At 49.8% G+C, this 20261-nt stretch overlaps 1 long non-coding RNA gene across 1 annotated transcript; it reads right to left on the bottom strand.

Moving 5' to 3' along the window:
* Nucleotides 1-641: 641 nt before the first annotated feature.
* On the bottom strand, nt 642-19875 carry LOC116966440. Its single transcript, XR_004410020.1, has 4 exons — nt 19747-19875; nt 15216-15230; nt 8428-8434; nt 642-652 (listed from the first exon to the last, which is right to left on the bottom strand). It is a non-coding gene; the product is annotated as an uncharacterized LOC116966440 (long non-coding RNA).
* Nucleotides 19876-20261: the final 386 nt, after the last annotated feature.

The raw sequence follows: 20261 nt of genomic DNA, 5'->3' as shown, positions 1-20261 counted from the left end.
TGCCGTGGGTCAGTGTTTAGACAACAGGAGCAGGACTAGGCCATTTGGCCCTTTAATGTGATTATGGCTAATCATCGCCAATCAGTACCCCGTTCCTGCCTTCTCCCCATATCCCCTGACTTTGCTATTTTTATGAGCTCTATCTAGCTCTCTCTTGAAAGCATCCAGAGAACCTGCCTCCACCGCCCTCTGATTAGGGGAGGCAGTCAAGGGGGTGAGGCTGGGAGCCACCCCCGTCCGCAGGGACCCCGGCACCGGGAAGAGAGGTCACCTGTGCGGGGCCAGGGACCGACATGACAGACATTCAGACTCACCGAGTGATGGTCCCTGCGGGGTCCGAGCGGCAGAAGCTTCCGCGCGGCTCCTGGAACAAGGAGCGGGAGCGTGGCCACTTCAACCACTCCCCTTCTGGTCGCCGCCTGTCCTCGCCGCACCTAGAGTATAGTATAATATAGTAGATGATCGTAGATGATGGTAGATAATCGTAGATGATGGTAGATGAGGGCAGGGTAGGGTGGGGTAGGGTAGAGTATGGCTGAGCTGAGCAGAGCTGAGCTGAGCAGAGCAGACACTAGACACGACCTCCTCCAACGCCGTCTGTCTGTGTCTGTGTCAGTTTCTATGTCCCGCCCCCGACGACGCTGCCCATTGACTGCATTGAAATGCATTTTCATACCATTTCAAGCAAGGTGAAACCACCATAAAACACCACACTCACAGTTCAGTAGACATTCAGTGTGTTCAGTTGATTCACAGCTCAGACAGAGTTATGACCTCTTCCCCCCAATCTTGCAGAGAATGAGCCACACCCACACTTCCGGGTTTTATAATCCCTCCCACCATCACATTGATCTACTTCACATTATCAAAAGTCATCACCTTAGTGTATAAATATCCTGCTATGCCGATTAACATTGGAAATGTGATCACAGCCTTTGACTGAGGCACATCTCCCCTGAGCAAGCACCAGGTGATGGTCAGGCTGAGGGTTTGGAGATCAAGGAGCCATCACCCACCCCCTCAGTGTTTGCCCTCACAGAGACCCAAGTAGAGTGTGTCGCACCTGCAAAACATCACGCTCGGCTGAAGCTGAAACTCAGATGCACAAAGTCACAAGTTGCTCACCTGGCCTTGACTTTCCCCTCCACCAGCCAACCAGCCGCTTGCTGCCTCTCCTTCTCAACCGTAAACTTGGCTCGTGACAAATCCACCAAAGCGGACGGCCTTGTCATTACCTCTGGCGCCACCCACCTACTTCCCGACCTCTCCAGGCGCGATGGCGCAAGTCCACCCACCCTTCAGAGCCAGTCATCCCACCCCCGCAGAGAGACAGATGACTTACCAATACACAGCCAACAGTGCAATGCGGCGGACCCCCACCTCCCCCCCCCCCCCCCCCGGTCCTAAAGCGTGTGGGCAAGAGTTTTGTCAGGGGGCAGGTCCACATTGAAGAAGCAATCACTCCCTGGAGCTGCTCATGTGAAGGTGCTAAATTCACCCCTGCCCCAGTCAGAGTCAGTCAGTCATACCTCAGCGGTGTGGTGCTCGCTGTGGTTCACGTGCAGCTCACTCTCTCTCTTCTGACCGACCGACATCACCCCGATTGTGGCGACTTCATTCGCAGAGCCGGTAATTGTGATTTTGAACAATTTGCTGAAGATTTGTTTATTATACATTTCTCATTCCTGCAAGTTTCAGTTGCATTTGTGGTTCGAAATGCAAGCTGTACCTCCCCCTTTTCATTTAAAATATCAATTGCTGAAATCAATGAAAGAAAACCCATTTATAACTCCATTGCACACACACACAACTCTAATATTCAACACTCATTTGTATCAGTTACAATGAGATAGGTTGGGTGAATGGGATTGCACCCTTAACTTGGCAGAGTCCATTGTGTCGTCTGATAACAGCATCAACTATAAAACTCAGAGAATAGTACAAATTGAGTGCAAAGGGAATGAACTATCAATCAATCAATCAGTTTTATTCGTCACATTGCACATAAAGTGCAAGTGAAATGAATTTGCCAGCAGCGGTACAATGAGAAAGAACACACAAAAACACAATAACATTTTAACACAAACATCCACCACAGCATTCATCACTGTGGTGGAAGGCACAAAATTTGGCCAGTCCTCCTCCATTTTCCCCCATGGTCGGGACCTCAACCCTCCGTAATCGCCGCTGCGGGCATCCAGATGATAAAAGTCAAGGTAAGTCCTGAATCGGTGCCTCCCCCACCGGAGACCGCGGCTTCAGATTGGTGTAGGCCGCAGGCCAGCGGTCGGTGATTTAGAGTTTGCGCCGCAGCCAGAAGCACCGCAGACTGCAGGGCAGCAGTCGAAGTCGAAGCTCCCATCCAGGGATCCCCAGCGAGGAACCCCGCTCCCGATGGTAAGTCCATGCCTCGCGCGCGGTAAAAGTAGGCCGTGGGCCGGCAGTCAAAGAGTGGAAACTTCTTCCTCTCCCGGGTCCCCAACGTGAGATCCTGGGCTGTAGACGCCACGCCAGCTGGAGCTGTGCAGACCGCGGCTTCAGGCTGCCGGCTGCCCCGGTCCAGCAAAACGGAGCGCTACCCTCTGGCGAGCCCCAGCGAGGGCTCGCCCACTCCACGCCGAGAGTCCACGCTGCGCCCGCCGCTGAAGCCCCGGGCGCGTCTCCAGGAAAGGCCGCACCGATCCTTGTTGTTAGGTCACGGGGGAGGCGACCTGGAAAAAGTTGCCTCTCTGTGGAGGAGGCGACCAAAGCGGTTTTCCCCACCCCCCCCCCCCCCCCCCACACCACCCCCCACACTAACAAAATAAAAAAGTTGAAAAAAACTGACACGCTGCTGGCAAGGCGCCGGCTTGCAGCGCCCCCACCAACCCAGACTATCTGAGGCACTGTGCAGACAGAGCCTGCATCTCACAAATACAGGTGTGAATGGCTGCACCTCATCCTTCAGCTACAAAAGCTGGCAAGCACACCAATTGTTGTTTTCAGAGTACTTTGTGACTGGATTATTTTCTCTCTCTTTCTAAAGACTTTATTTCTATCAACATTTTGAAAGTCACATAAAATGGAAATACCACATAATGTGGCAAGTACACTTCCAGTTTACAGCGAAATGCAAGCCAAACAATGAATATCAACCTACAATGAATTATTGTGGATGTGTAAGGCGAGGGGCTTCTCAGAGCAACTTGTAAACTGACCACTAGCCATCCTGTTTAGCTTAGTTTAGAGATACAGCGCGGAAACAGGCCCTTCGGCCTACCAAGTCTGCGCTGACCAGCGATCCCCCCCCACACCAATGCTATCCTGGCTTATATTCACTGGAATTTAGGGGTCTGTCCCACTTGGCTGTTATTTGCGCCTCATTTAAGCATCATATGTAAAATAGGTCGATGCGTCGTGACGCGTGGGTGACGCACGCATTGTGCATGGTAAGGCGTGGAATCGCATGCGTTGGCGAATGGTATCGCGTGGCGTTCCAGGATTTCGTAGTGTAACAAAATCTTCACGCACCACCTTCGTGACGTATCGCGTACACAGACGCATTGGCTATGCACGCTGAAACATTAGCGTCGCACGCTGTATCAAGTGGTGACGCATGGTTACGTCACTGTGTGTCAGCGTCCGTAAACATGCAACGCCGTGCGCCGCCCATACGCAGTCGGCCCGCCTTTATGAGTCATGTAACCTCTAACCTCGTCCACAACAGGCACGTGCCGTCAGGGTAGGCAAGCTGGCACTGCCTACCCTGACTAAAATTATAAAATGGTAATTATTAAATATAAATAGTAAATGCATGAGAGGATTATGCCAATCTAGGAAATCGATCTCTCCGGTAGGCATAATTCTCCTTGCCTGTCATCTACAGTACTTGCAACACGCGAAGGTCTGTGCAGCCCACGTGCCGTCGGCGCCGCTTCAAATCGTCAATGACAAGCGGGGCTGAAGGCAGCTGAAATTTTGCCTTTGCAGTAATACGCATGCGCAGGAGCCTACTGCGCATGCGCAGCGCACGTTTCTTGGCGGGTCTTTCAAATATGGATTGCCATTATCTTAAGAGTATCTTAGGAAACAAAGAGAGAAGAATGGAGTTCCTTTGACAGCCTGTGGGGCAGTCTGGCCAGGAGTAAAGTTGCGGGGAGGGCAGGAGTGTTGAGAAGGTGAGGGTCGGGGATCATGCCAGTAACCCACTTGCGACACTCCGGGCACGGAGCCACTGAATTGTGGCCGGGGTGAGGAGTTGCTCGGGAATGGACAGCGGAACCGGCCGCCACCTCAGTGCCTTCTGCCGGCCCCCGCTCACCTCTGGCAGTGCTCCCCGTCTGAAAACCTCTCTCCTCCCGCTCCTGGCCTAATTCATGTCAGCCGCATCCCGCAAATCCTTAAATTCCGACCATGCGTCACCATGCATCAAGGGACCAATTGAGGTTACTCGGCTGTCGGAATTAGGTCACTGGAGAACATACAAACTCAGTAAAAAACAAGCACCCGCAGTCAGGATCAAACCCGGGTCTCTGGCTCTGTGAGGCAGCAACTACCGCTGCGCCAGTGTGCCGCACCTATTTAACAACAACTTTCACAAAACTTTGCTCACCTGGCCTTGTCTTTTCCCTCCATCAACCAGATATTGGCTCTCCTCCTCAGATGTAAACTTGGCTTGCAATACCCACATCCTAAGAGAGGTGAAAGACAACAGAGAACTTATCATCAAACCAGCAGATAAGGGGAAGAACAGAGTTGTCTTGGACAAACAACAATACTTATTCGAGACACACAGACTATGAAGTAAAACAGAGCACTACACTAAGTTGACAAAGCCCATCTATAAGGAAACACTAATGGAAATTGAAGACATTTTAAAATGCCTCAAAAAATCATGGCGTATTTATATGTTTAGTTTAGGGATAGACAATAGACAATATGTACAGGAGTAGGCCATTCGGCCCTTTAAGCCAGCACCACCATTCAATACGTTCATGGCCACCCAGCTTTGTGTCATCTGCAAATTTGCTAGTGTCACTTTTAAACCCTTCATCTAAATCATTAACCTATATTGTAAATAGCTGCGGTCCCAGCACCGAGCCTTGCGGTCCCCCACTAGTCACTGCCTGCCATTCTGAAAGGGAACCGTTTATCCTGTCTTTGTTTCCTGTCTGCCAACCAATTTTCTATCTATGTCAGTACCCTACCCCCAATACCATGAGCTCTAATGTTACCCACTATTCTCCTATGTGAGATCTTACCCAATGATTTCTGAAAGTCCAGGTACACCACATCCACTGGCTCTCCCGTGTCGATTTTCAGAGTTACATCCTCAAAAAAATTCCAGAAGATTAGTTAAGCATGATTTCCCCTTCATAAATCCATGCTGACTCAGACCGATCCTGTTACTGCTATCAAAATGTGCCGCAATTTCATCTTTTATAATTGACTCCAGCATCTTCCCCACCACCGATGTCACGCTAACTGCTCTAAAATTCAGTTTTCTCTCTCCCGGGATGTCAGGATGCGGGATGGGTTGACATTAGCTACCCTCCAGTCCACAGGAACTGATCCTGAATCTATAGAACATTGGAAAATGATCACCAATGTGTACACGATTTCTAGAACCACTTCCTTAAGTACCCTGTTATGCAGACCATCAGGCCCTGGAGATCTATCAGCCTCTCAGTTTATTCAACACTATTTCCTGCCTGATGTGAATTTCCTTCAGTTCCTCCGTTACCCTAGATCCTCTGGCCACTAGTACATCAGGAGATTGTTTGTGTCTTCCTTAGTGAAGATGGATCCAAAGTACCTATTCAACTCATCTGACATTTCCTTATTCCCCATATAAATTCACCTGTTTCAGTCTTCAAGGGTCCAACTTTAGTCTTAACTAATGTTTTCCTCTTCACATACCCAAATAAACTTTCACTATCCTCCTTTATATTCTTGGCTAGCTTACCTTCGTACCTCATCTTTTCTCCACGTATTGCCTTTTTAGTTATCTTCTGTTGCTCTTTAAAAGTTTCTCAATCCTCTGGCTTCCTGCTCATCATTGCTATGTTATATTTCTCTTTTATTTTTATACTGTCACTGACTACCTTGTCAGCTATGGTCGCCCCTTACTCCCCTTGGAATATTTCTTCCTCTTTAGAATTAATTGATCCTGCACCTTCTGTATTAGTCCCCAAAATACCAGCCATTGTTGTTCCACTGTCATCCCTGCTAGGGTATCTTTCCAGTCAACTTTGGCCAGCTCCTCCCTCACTACTCCATAGTTCCCTTTGTTCTATTGTAATCCTGACATTTCCGATATTCCCTTCTCCCTCTCAAATTGTAGATTAAAACTTATCATATTATGGTCACTACCTCCTAATGGCTCCTTTTCCTCGAGTTTCCTTATCAAATCCAGTTCATTATACAGTGCGAAACAGGCCAGTGCCGACCTGCGATCCCCGCATACTAACACTATCCTACACACACAAGGGACAATTAACATTTATACCAAGCCAATTAGCATGCAAACCTGTACGTCTTTATAGTGTGGGAGGAAACCGGAACCTCCCGGAGTAAATCCACGCAGGTCACAGGGAGAACGTACAAACTCCACATTGTCAGAAACAATTAAATACCAGAGAATACTTCACATATCACTGTACCTTAATTGGTACACGTGACAATAAAAGACCTTTGAAACCTTTGAACCACGGGCGTGAAAATTCTATATTCTCCCAAAATACTCAAACACCCGGACAGGTGGGCAGAACCTGGGGAAATACGTCCAGGAAGGCCCATTGTGTCTGACTGTGGTAGTGAATCCTATCGGGTAGCAGAATACATCAACTCCTTTCTTAATCCACTGGCAGAGCAGCACCTCCACTTCAGAACACGTCACACTCCCTGAGTGTGCCACCTGATGCCGTACACTTACATGGACATCGAAGGCTCGTCCACAGACAGAACAGACAGGAACATACAACAGATAAACATATCTCAGAGTAAAATACTGACCCTGAAAGACTAGACGAGGCTTTGGTCTAGAAGTTGCCCAGGCGATCAATGTCTTTTCACAGAGAACTGGATGACATTTGGGAATGTCACATTCAGAAACAGAGTCAGAGGAATTCATTTGCATCTTTCACACACACCACCAAGGTTAAAACCACCACAAACAAACAAAAATATTGACTTTCTGGACACCACTGGTTTCAACTTTGCGTTAGAAAATGATAGCCACAAACTAGCTCCCAAAGTCTTTTTACAGACCAACATTGTTGTGCACCACAGGCCACTGTCCAAAACACACTTTCAGCTTATATGCTGCAGACTCAAACACACCAAATGGTCGGACTCTCCTGGGTCCTACTGCTGCCCACCCCTCCCACGGGACACCTCAGTAATGATTCCACCGGGTCTTTCCCATCCCCTTCTTTTCACCAGGTTACTACAACCACCTCCCACCCATACACTTGATCTGCCATGTGACAAATCAGTCTGGTCTCGATATTCCTTAATCTCTATTAAAGCAGTGTGAAATATCTTCAGATGAAGATTTCTGGTTTGCTGTAGGTCAATAAACACCCAATTATCTCAGTAGACACGCTGCTGTTTGCAAAGTTGTCCTTTAAATTCCAAAATAATAATTATGGTTTCCAATCTACATGAGAACAAAAATTGTGAATTTTGGTTCTTGTTTGGAATTAATGGCTACTGCTCCAACATAAACTTACAACCTGTGATGCATTAAAAACAGGTCTTGAGGATTGGGATTAATGAATAGGGAAATAACATTCTGGGTTACAAACAACAATCTTTACTACAGTAAAATCTAGTAGAGCACCAATAAAAGCACAACCCTCACGCTTCTGTACATCATTGTCTGCTGTCCGCGACGGCTGGTCTGGAGAACTCGAAGGTCCTGGCACACGCGTTCATCACGGACCTCAGTGAAGTCTCTCTCTCTCTCTCTCTCTCTCCCTCTCTCTCTCTCGCTTTCTCCCTTCCCGAAGTTGAAGTTCCTGTCAGCTCATTCGAGCATGCACATATATCTTCAAAAAGCCTGCGATTCTACCCTAATATACATACAGGTTAGATACGTTTATAAACCTAGCTGTTCTTATAGGTGAAAACACCAGGTTAAATCAAGCACTGAGCTAGTCTCGAATGAAAAGTTTATCTTATCTTTTCAGAGAAGACAATCCAAGTCTATCCAACCTCTCCCGGTAGCAGAAGCCCTCCAACGCATTCTGGTAAACCTCCTCTGCACCCTCTCCAATCCCTACACAGCTTTCCCATAATGGGGGACCAAAACTGCACACAATACTCCAAATGTGGCCTCACCAAAAACATATATATCTGCATTGCTAAGGGCAAACTGCACCCCCTCCACACACACCTGGATCTCCTGCCATCCGGCAAGAGATATCGCAACATCAAAGCCCGGACTACAAGACTGCTAAACAGCTTCCTGCCACAGGCTGTGAGGCTGCTAAACAGTCACTCTGTACTCACAGTCACCTGATTCTGCGGCTTGGCACGGACACTTTAATAACTGGCACTGGCCACTTTAATAACTGGCACTGGCCACTCAAATCAGCTGCCCCGGACATTTTTATGATTGGTTTTACTGTATTTTAACGTTGTTGTTTTACCTGCTTTTAACTATATATACTGTTTCATCAGGGACTGGATTGTTTTTAGTGTTATTATGTGTGAAATGTTTTAAATTTCATGTGCGATGCTCCGGTATTCCCTGGGAAACTTCTTTTCATTTTGCACTGTACAACTGTTGCTTGCAAGATGACAATAAAGGTTGATTGATTGATTGATCATGACTTCCAAACTCACATATTCAATGACTCTTGTAATGAAGGCAAAAAGACCATCTACTTTCTTTACCACTCTATCTATTTGTGCTGTCACCTTCAGTGAGTTATGAACTTGGACTCCAAGATCCCTCTGCACATCTTTGCCATGAAGGATCTTGCCATTAACTGTATTCTATCCCTTAGCGTTCAACATCCCAAAGTGGATGTTGAACAATACCTCACACTTGCTCGGGTTTAACTCCATCTGCCTTTTCTCTGCCCATTTCTGCAACTGATCTATATCCCACTGCATCTTCTGACAACCTTCCTCACTCTCTGCAACTCCTCCAATTTCCGTGTTGTCCGCAAACTTACTCACCATCCCATCTAAATTTATGTCCGTCATTTATATGAATCAAACAGCAGAGGTCCCAGCACAGATCCCTGCAGAACTCCACTGGTCACAGACCTCCAGTCAGAATTTCTTCTTTCCACCACAACCCTCTATCTTCTGTGAATAAGCCAGTTTTGAATTCTGCTTTAAGCACCCAACCTGCATGGGTATCGGAATCAGGACCTTTTCCCTCTTAGTACTGCACACTCCCGCCATCAATCTCAGTATACCAAAGCAGACTTTTCCCAAAACATTAGTACCCTGGATCCTCGGAGCAGGTCCATGTGCAGGTTGGTGTGGTAGTAGTTTGTGGATTTTTATTCTGAATAAAGTTTAATTTTGGGAAAAAACCCGAATGTTATAGTTGTAATAAACCTCATCTTGTAAAAATAAAAAGAGCAGAAGGAAGCGCTGAGGGACTTGCAGCCTGAGTGGTCCTGAGTCACTGAGTGAGGTTGTTGAGTCCACACGCTGTATGATTGGGACCACGCTTCACCCTTCTTCTCTCTGGGGAAGAGGCAGACACATTAGTGGCATTTAAGGGACTTTTGGATGGGCACATGGATATGCAAGGAATGGAGGGATATGGATCATGTACAGGCAGGTAAGATTTGGTGTTGGCATCACCAAAGGCACAGACTTGTTCCTGTGCTTTTCTGTTCTATGTTCCATGGAGCCCAGAGTCAGCTTGTGGACAATGGCTCCTCTCTCACAGTAACGGAGAGAATCGGTGCCTCAGTCCGGTCCTGTCATGTGATCACGTTCGGATGCGTCCAGCGAGGGTACATGGTTGGTCCTGCGTGAGGGCCTACCGCCAGTCAACCGAACACCGAAATGCTCTCCTAATGTTGGAGGAGCTGCCTGATGCCCTCCACCAGCTCAAGAGAGGCACGTCCCCAGGACTGGATGGTCTGATGGTGGGCAGGATTTGGTGAAATGGTGGCGAGAGATGATTGGAGAATCAGAACTGAGACATTCGGGGTCCCAGGGTGGACGGACAATGGGAAGGGTTGGTCGCTCTGCGGATGTAAGAAGCATGGGTGGCATAATGGTGTAGCTGGTGGAGCCAGAGGCCCAGGTATCATGCCGACTTCGGGTGCTCTCTGTGTGGAGTTTGCATGTTCTCACTGTGATCAAGTGGGTTTCTTCTAGGTGCGCCAGTTTCCCCCCACATCCCAAAGATATGCGGGTTTCTTTGTTTAGTGGCCTCTGTACATAGCCCTTAGAGTGCAGGGAGTTGTTGAGGAAGTGGGATAACATAGAACCAGTGTGAATGGATGATTAACAAGGACATGGTGGGCCAAAGATGTTTCTAAACCACATCTCCAAACTAAACTAAATGGGGGCCACCTCAGCATTGGGAGAGAGAGTTGGGGGATAAGCTGGAAAAGCTGCCACACTTCTGGTCCAAGGTGAGGTCCCGTCAGCACACTCACAGTGTGCACACACACTCAATAATCTCACACCTCTTCCGCAACCCACACGCAAATATCCTTTGTTAGACTAGGTGTGGGAACAGGGGTTATTTGGTTGAGCTACATGGGTGGCATTTTATGAGCGGCACGGTGGCATAGAGGAAGAGCTACTGGCTTACAGCGCCAGTGACCCGGGTTCGATCCTGATCCAGGTGTTGTGCTTTGGGATGTTGAATGTAAGGGGAAGGTATACAGTTAATGGGAAGACCCTAAACAGCATGGATGTGCAGAGGGAACTTGCAGTCCTAGTTCATAATAAATGAATGAATACTTTGTCACATGTGACAAATCACGGTGAAATTCTTTGCTTGTGCATTTTGTGCTTTTGCATGTGCCTTTAACATAATGACTTCATCACTACTGAACCACTCCCCATATCACTAGTATAATTGTAACCTCCCCACCTCTCTCTCTCTCTCTCTCTAGCTTCGGTGACAGACCACGAACAGCTATGAGAAGCAGTCTGTGTGTGTAGTATGAATAAAGAAGTAGTAAAGATACGGTGTGTGACTAGACTCTTTACATGGTGCCAGAAGTGGGATTCGAACCAGATCGACGCCAAGAGCTCCTTCTGGCAGATACCGTTGGATGAACGTTCCTCCTTCCTGACTACCTTCAGCACGCCCTTCGGCCGGTTCCGGTTCCCCCGCATGCCGTTCGGGATCAACTCTGCCAGCGAGGTCATCCAGCGAACGATGGAGCAGCTGTTTGCCGGTCTGCCTTGTGCCATCATCGTCGATGACATTCTGGTCTACGGCAAGGGCATTTCCGAGCACGACCGTCACCTCTGCCAGGTCCTGGATCGGGCCCGCGAGATCAACCTGAAGCTCAACCCGAAGAAGTGTCGTTTCCGTGTCCCGGAGGTCACCAATGTAGGCCACATCTTCACGGCTGCGGGGCTGAAGCCGGACCCGCAGAAGACGGCTGCGGTCTCCGGGATGTCTGCACCCTCCGACGTGCCCAGCCTGCAGCGCTTCCTGGGCATGGTCAATTATCTCGGGAAGTTCATCCCCGACATCAGCGAGCTGAGCGCGCCCCTGCGGGAGCTGACCAAAAAAGACATTGCCTGGGCTTGGTTCCCCAAACATCAGAGGGCTTTCGAAATCCTGAAGTCCAGGCTGGTCAGTACCCCTACGCTCAAGTTCTTCGACCTGAAACGTCCTATTGTCCTGACCTGCGACGCTTCCAAGTTCGGTCTTGGTGCCGCTTGCCTGCAGCTCCACGATGACCAGCAGCTGCCCGTTTCTTACGCGTCCCGCACCATGACCCCCGCTGAGCAGCGTTACGCTCAAATTGAAAAGGAGTTGCTCGCCGTGGTGTTTGCCTGTTCCAAGTTTAAAGACTACATTCTCGGCAACACCTTCACGGTCGAGACCGACCACCAACCTCCGGTCACTATCTTAAACAAACCCATCCACGTCGCCTCGTCCCGTCTGCAGCGAATGATGCTGCAGCTTCAGCGCTTCACGTTCCGTATTGTGTACCGCAAGGGCAAAGAAATGTTTGTGGCCGACACACTGTCCCGCGCGCCGCTGACTTCCACCACCCGCCACCCGTATGAGTCGTCGGACCTGATGGTGCTTAATGTCAATATTGTACCCTCACAGCAGATGCAGTCCCTGGTCAAGCACACTGCCATGGATCCTGCCCTACAACAACTTGCCAACGTCATCCGGGGTGGCTGGCCTGACCGTCGCTCGTCCCTGCCGTCCGGCGCCGTGCCCTACTTCCTGGTCCGCGACGAACTGGTGCTGCACGACGGGGTGGTGGTGAAGGGCCACAAGGTTGTGGTGCCTGCTGCGCTGCGGGACCACTACTTCAACGCAGCCCACAGCGGTCACCCCGGGGCCGAAGCAACTCTGTCCCAGGCCCAGAGCCAATTCTACTGGCCAGGCATGGCCAACGACATCAGGGAGAGGGTCTCTGCCTGCTCTACCTGCAATAGTCGGTCCCCACATCAACAACGCCAGCTGCTCCTGCAGCAACCGGCCCCCACACTGCCCTGGACGGCGGTGGCCACCAATATTTTTGAGTGGCGTGGCAAACATTTCCTGGTTCTGGTGGACTCGTACTCCAGCTGGTTCGAAGTGGACCAGCTGCATTCACTGACATCCGCCGCGGTCATCAGCAGGCTGCGCCGTCACTTTGCCACCTTTGGCTCCCCGGCGAGTCTGCAATCTGACAATGGCAGCCAATTTTCCAGCGCTGAGTTTCGGGATTTTGCTGCCACCTGGAACTTCAGACATTTCACGAGCAGCCCCGAATACCCGCAGAGCAACGGCCTAGCCGAACGTGCTGTCCGCAGCGCCAAAGACTTGCTGGAACACTGCCGGCTATCCGGCTCCGATTTCTGCCTGGCCCTCCTCAATCTCCGTAATATCTCCCGTGACCCTGCCCTGGGCTCGCCTGCACAGCGGCTAATGTCCCGCTCTACACGGCCTCCAATCCCGGTTTCCCAGCGGTCGCTCGTGCCCACTGTCCAGCAGCCTAAGGCTGTCCAGGAGCGCATTGCCCACAAGCACGAGGTCCAGAAGCGCTCCTACGACAAGTCCTGCCGCCCCCTCCCACGCCTGTTCCCTGGCCAGGTGGTACGTATGCAATCCCCCTCCGGCCACTCTCGTCTGGCCGTGGTTGTCGAGTCTGCTAGCTCGCCACGTTCCTACCTGGTTGACCATGATGGCACCGTCTATCGCCGGTCCCGTCAGCACCTTCGTCTGGTCAATGAGCCTCCTCCTCCACCTTCTGCCCCTTTTGCACCTCCCGTGGCTTCGGCTCCTCCGGCCCCTTCTCGGATGCCTCACACCCTGCCTTCTCAGCTGTATCACCCTCCACCTCCTGCCTCTAGCCCGATTCAGCAGCCTCGTCCACCTGCCGCTGCTCCCGTTTCGCCCCCTCGGTCTCCTCCTCCTCTTCCCCCCCCCGGATCTCCGGTTCGTACTCCCCCCCCCAGTCACGTCTCCTGTTGTTCCTGCGGAGAAGGAAAGTGGCGAGTTGCGTACCCGCTCCGGGCGCGTGGTCAGGCCCCCTGACCGTTATGGGGACTATGCTTAAACACTGTTGTTAAATTGCCACTAGCGCATGAGTCGTGGTCGCCCTGTCATCGCTGTTTTGTTTCGTTTCCAAGGGGAAGGATGTAGAGGGTTGTGCATGTGCCTTTAACATAATGACTTCATCACTACTGAACCACTCCCCATATCACTAGTATAATTGTAACCTCCCCACCTCTCTCTCTCTCTCTCTCTAGCTTCGGTGACAGACCACGAACAGCTATGAGAAGCAGTCTGTGTGTGTAGTATGAATAAAGAAGTAGTAAAGCTACGGTGTGTGACTAGAACTCTTTACAGTATGCAAATAGTCGCTACACATTTGGGCGCTGACTAAGTTGCAAAGTATCCTGAGCAAGGTCCTCTTTTGTTCTCTCACCCCCCTCACGGCGGCTCCTCCACGCCGGGTCCTCCTTTGTTTCCGGCGGAGTATCCTCCAGCTCCGAGGCCATTCCTCGGCCACCGGTGCCCTCGACGACCAACGACAACGGGTCGACCCGTGAGGCTCCACCGACCCACGAGGCTTCTCTGTGGCCTCCTGGGAGGCATCAGAACTCACTGAAGGTGGCAGCACAAAAAAATTGGGTGTAAATGAAGACAGATGGTCTGTTTGCCTTCATTACAAGGGGCATTGAATATAAGTGTCTAGACGTCATGACGCAGATCTGGAGGTTTTGGGTGAGGCCGCATTTGGTGTATTACATGCAGTTCTGGTCGTCCCATTATGGGAAAGCTATGTAGGCTTTGGATAGGGTACAGAGCAGGTTTACCAGAATGCTGCCTGGATTAGAAGGTTTCACATACAGGGAGAGGTTGGATAGATTTGGATTGTCTTCTCTGAAATGTCAGAGGTTGAGGGAAGACTTGATAGAAGTATATAAAATGATGAGACTCATAGATAGGGTAGACAGTCAGAACCAAGAGATAAAGATAAACCACTGCACCGGCCATCAGGCAAGAACGATGTGTTAACTGCCACTGTTCGCATTTGTTAACAGCCAGTAGTTAACACGTAGTTATACAATGGGTCATCAATGCATCGATCCACTTTCCTCAATAAAATTTACTTGACTCCAGTGAATTTTATTCAAAGGAACGCGGCGTCATTAATACTTGGTCAAAACACAATTACATTTACTGAGGAATGTAGATCGATGTATTGATGACACATTGAGAATTTCTGAAAACTCACTTCATGATTGAGGGCTCCGGACCGCGAGCACTGGCTTCTTCTTGGTGTGCAGGTAAATTCATTCACCTACGGACCCACGTTGTGTCTTTTGCTCTCTCCCTCCTTCTCTCTCTCTCGCGCGCTCTCTCTCGCTCCCGCTCCCCAACTCATCTCTCTCTCACTCTCTCACTCCCTCTCTCTCACCCTGTCACCCCTGCAGTCCCAGAATCATTTGACGTTTTGCGGTGACGGCTGCATCTGCGGTTCCTTTCTGTTCGGGGGGGGAGTCCTGGCCCATGGCGGCTCCTGTTCTATTCCCTCCGCGGGTGTCGCCTGGCCCACTGAGTTCCTCCAGCACTCTGTGTTTTTTGTTTGGCTCTGGAGTTGAAGGTGGACACGGGAGGCTGTGGTGGCACAGCGGGATGGGCAGCGGCTCTGGGGAGAGGATTGCATTTCTGGTCCAGACCCTGCTTCAGACAATCACAACTACTCTCACCGACGAGAGTTCAGTTCAGTTTAAAGAAGGGTCTTCTCTCCAGAGTCGCTGCACTGCCTGTCCTGCTGAGTTACTCCAGCAGTCTATCTTCAATTTCAGAGTTAAATAAAAGTTACCACAAGGGGCCAATGGTTAGGTTGTTAGCCAAGAAAGATAGATCAAGAACGATGTTGCTGTATTGAGGGATAGCCAAGTCTATCCCTCATTGCTAGCAGCTGATGGGAAGCGGCTGTGAAAGGACAGCGCCGCTGGGGGTTAGAGTTCCTTTCACAGCGTGTGGGGAGTCTGGCCAGGGGTAAAGTTGCGGGGAGGGCAGGAGCATTGAGAAGAAGGGGGTCGGGGATCATGCCAGCATCCAGCTCAAGAGCGGGTCAGCGGGCGATGAATAACAGGACAGCAGGCGGTGAAGCTTACTCCATATGGCAGTGCAAGTAACCTCAATTGCTGCTTGTTCGCACTGACACAGGAGTAAGCTCCACTGCCCACTGTCCTGGTATCCATCACCCACTGACCCACTCCGCTCTACGATCTTTGCGCTTGAGCTGGTCCCCTCACTGTTCAGATGGAGAGCGCTGCCAGACGTGAGCGGGCCAGCAGAAGAGGCTGAGGTCCTGGCGGCCGCTCATAAGCACCGAGCTGTTTCCCTCTCCGGCCACAATGCGGAGGCTCCGCGCCCGGAGCCCCGTGGCAGCGGTGAGTGAGTGGGTTACTGGCATGATCCCCAACCCCCTCCTTCTCAACACTGCTCCCTCTCCGCAACTTTACCCCTGGCCAGACTCTCCACATGCTGCGAAATGAACTCTCCCTCCAATTGGTCCTTTGAATTAGTATTGTCATTCAATATGATCACAACTGATTCAACTTGTCCCGGTGTGCTCCTGTTTTTCCCACCAACTCTCCACCTGCTGCCACCCTCTACCCCCCACCATTCAATAATTCAGAAAGAAGTCGATTTGGAAGCCTTGGGCAAATTGAATTGTTACTTTCTTTATTTTTAGTTTTACGGAGAGAACAATCTGTGCATGCGCGTTTTAAGATTTTTTAAACGCCGACTGACTGCCTATCCTGAGTAATTACTCACGGCACACGCCTGAATATGACTCATTTATAATTATATATTTATATTTATATTAAAATTGTTCCCAATTGGGCCCCGCACCTCCTAAGGCCGGCCCTGGCTCCTCCAATTTACGGTGGTCCTCACCCTGGCCATGAAGGAGGCCCAGGGCAGAAAGGTTGGATTTGGAATGGGAGGGGGAGTTGAAGTGCTGAGCCTCCAGTGGATCAGGTAGGTTAAAGCGGAGGTTCACCTGCAGAGGTTCACCTGCACCTCCTCCAACCTCATCTATTGCATCCGCTACCCTAGATGTCAGCTGCTCTGCATCGGTGAAACCAAGCATAGGCTTGGCGATCGCTTCGCCCAACACCTCCACTCGTTTCGCATTAACCTACTTGATCTCCCGGTGGCTCAGCACTTCAACTCCCCCTCCCATTCCGAATCCGACCTTTCTGGCCTGGGCCTCCTCCACGGCCAGCACCTCATATTCCGCTTGGGTAGTTTACACCACAGCAGTATGAACCTTCACTTCTCTAATTTTAGGTAGTCCCTGCTTTAACCATATAACCATATAACCATATAACAATTACAGCACGGAAACAGGCCATCTCGGCCCTACAAGTCCGTGCCGAACAATTATTTTCCCTTAGTCCCACCTGCCTGCACTCATACCATAACCCTCCATTCCCTTCTCATCCATATGCCTATCCAATTTATTTTTAAATTATACCAACGAACCTGCCTCCACCACTTCCACTGGAAGCTCATTCCACACAGCTACCACTCTCTGAGTAAAGAAGTTCCCCCTCATGTTACCCCTAAACTTCTGTCCCTTAATTCTGAAGTCATGTCCTCTTGTTTGAATCTTCCCTACTCTCAATGGGAAAAGCTTGTCCACGTCAACTGTGTCTATCCATCTCATCATTTTAAAGACCTCTATCAAGTCCCCCCTTAACCTTCTGCGCTCCAGAGAATAAAGACCTAACTTATTCAACCTTTCTCTGTAACTTAGTTGTTGAAACCCAGGCAACATTCTAGTAAATCTCCTCTGTACTCTCTCTATTTTTTCAGGTCAGTTTTCTTCTCCCTTTCTCAGCTCTCCCTCAGCCAATTGTCTCCGCCTCTTCCTTTCATCCTCCCGCCCCTCCCCACACCCTCACATCAGTCTGAAGAGGGATCTCGACCTGAAACGTTGCCTATTTCCATCGCTCCATAGATGTTGCCTCACCCGCTGTGTTTCGCCAGCATTTTTGTTGATCTTCAATTTTCCTGCATCTGCAGTTCTTTCTTAAACAGTTGTTTGTAGCCCAGGATGATATCTCCCTATTCATTAATCCCAATCCTCACACGTTGTAAGTTTATGTTGGAGCAGCAGCCATTAATTCTAAACAAGAACCAAAATTCAGAATTTTTGTGCTCACGTACATTGTAAACTATAATCGTTTTGGAATTTAAAGGACAGCTTTGCAAACAGGCAGGGTGTCTACTGAGACAATTGGGTGTTTATTGACCTACAACAAACCCCAAATCTTCAGCTGAAGATATTTTACACTGCTGTAATAGAGATGAAGGAATATCCAGACCAGACTGATTTGTCACTTGGCACATCAAGAATGGTCATGGGGCTAGAAACAAAATGCTGGAGTAACCCAGCAGGTCAGGCAGCAACTCTGGAGGAAAGGAATAGGTGACGTCTCGGGTCAGAACCCCGAGGGTATCATTGGTATAAACCAGCATCTGCAGTTCCTTCCGACACACATGGCCATGGGGATATTTGTATGCCTGTCAATAATTGGGGTATTTGTGTACTCTGAGTAACCCTCTGTGTCAGCCCTCACAACAGTAATGTTGTAAGAAGGAACTGCAGATGCTGTTTTAAACCAAGGATAGACACAAAAAGCTGGAGTAACTCAGCTGGACAGTCAGCATCTCTGTAGGGAAGGAAAGGGTGGCATTTCAGACGAGATCCTTAATCAGAGGTGTCTTTGCATCTACAGTATGTCCCCATTGTGATTCTGCAAAGTTTACTTGTCTGCACTCAAAACGTTAAATCTCAGTAGATCATTTTAGCACTTGAAACGATAATTCATTGCTTGTGTAGAAAAGAACTGCAGATGCTGGGTTAAATCGAAGGGAGACACAAAATGCTGGAGTAACTCAGCGGGTCAGGCAGCATCTCTGGAGAGAGGTAATAGGTGACGTTTTGGGTCGAGAACTTCTTCAGACTGATATCAGGGGAGAGGGCGGGACAAAGAGAGGATGTATTCGGAGACAGTAAGTGGTGGGAGAACTGGGAAGGGGAGGGGATGGAGAGGGACAGCAAGGGCTATCTGAAGTTAGAGAAGTCAATGTTCATACCGTTGGGGTGTAAACTAGTCAAGCGAAATATGACGTTCCTCCAATTTGCACTGGGCCTCACTCTGACAATTGTGGAGGCCCAAGGCAGAAAGGTCAGATTGGGAATGGAAGACTGTTTGGGTCCTCGGATGGAGTCGAGGGGGGAGGTAAAGGGACAGGTGTTGCAACTCCTGTAGTTGCAGGGGAAAGTACCTGGGAAGGGGTGGTTTGGGTGGGAAGGGATGAGTTGACCAGGGAGTTTCAGAGGGAACGGTCTCTGTGGAAAGCAGAAAGGGGTGGAGATGGGAAGATGTGGCCAGTAGTGGGATCCCGTTCATTGTTTATTCTTGCCTCTGTGTTTAAAGCCAATATAAACTCAATGTACTTTGAGTTGGGAGATTCTACCGAGAGGGTGTTCATTAAAATGTTTCTCTTGACTTTTACATCAACCAGCTTCAGCCACTGAGTGACACGGTTCAAAGGTCACAACAGTAGCTGATTAGTTACATTTCTTCAGCTGTATTTGAAACTCAATACCACGTGGTTAAGTTTTTATTTTCCAAAAAGGATATTTGATTCATTTGAGGAGGAGCAGGAACATTGGAAAGGTTAAAGATACTGAGAGATGGATTTTTACTTTAAATAATGAAGGTAGTTTTGCCTAACAGCTGTGTGTTGTGGGGATTCTCTGAGACGGATGTCTACCGATTCAACCATTCAGCATTAAATTAGTTTCACACACAACAGTGACCACTTATAAATCAGAGCAGTGGTCACATATGAAAATTGGGTCAAAGATTTTAAACTACTGGGATGTGGCCACTGACATTTGACCAAAGCCCATCGGCCTCACGTTGCTACAGGGACTGTTTGAGAGCGGCTGCATTCTGTGCAGCATCAAGCCCACACTCAGAGCGTATCTGTGTCTGCACTTCCATCACTGGCTTGAACCTCACTCCTTAAACAGTGAGAGGAGCCACAACTCCGTTCCTCTGAAGCAAGCGTGAGGGACGGGTTTTGCTGCCCAAACACTTGTCCAGAGGCACTGGTGCAACATTACAGCTGAGGCAGCAGCAGCCTCGCAGACAGTGTGTGTGAGATGCAGCGAGCCAGGTGCGGACAGTGCAGGCTCACCCCCCCCCCCCCCAAACGCCGAGCTGCTCCCCCGGCACGTGACGGGGGCCAGTCCGGCTTCACACTTGAACCGGCGCCATTCCCACGAGACACGACGTCACTTCTCGCGATATTTGGGATGCGCGGGAGCGGATCATCGACGGACGTTTCGTTTCCCGCCGGAACGGCCCCTGTACCCGGGCTGCCCACAGTTACCCCCCTCACCTCACACCCACTTCCCGTCCCTCATCCCCTCCTCTGCTCCCCTCTACTACACAGTAGGGTGACCAAGAACTATGCTTCCCCCGCCCCTCACTACACTTTCATAACTGCTTGCTACCCAGCCGTGTGGTTCCTGCCCTGCCCACACCCTCGCCAATCTCCC

Source organism: Amblyraja radiata, chromosome 37 (assembly GCF_010909765.2).
Source record: "Amblyraja radiata isolate CabotCenter1 chromosome 37, sAmbRad1.1.pri, whole genome shotgun sequence".
NCBI classification, from domain to species: Eukaryota; Metazoa; Chordata; class Chondrichthyes; order Rajiformes; family Rajidae; genus Amblyraja; species Amblyraja radiata.
Note: the sequence above shows the minus strand (reverse complement) of the source record. Positions and strands in the feature narration are given on the sequence as shown.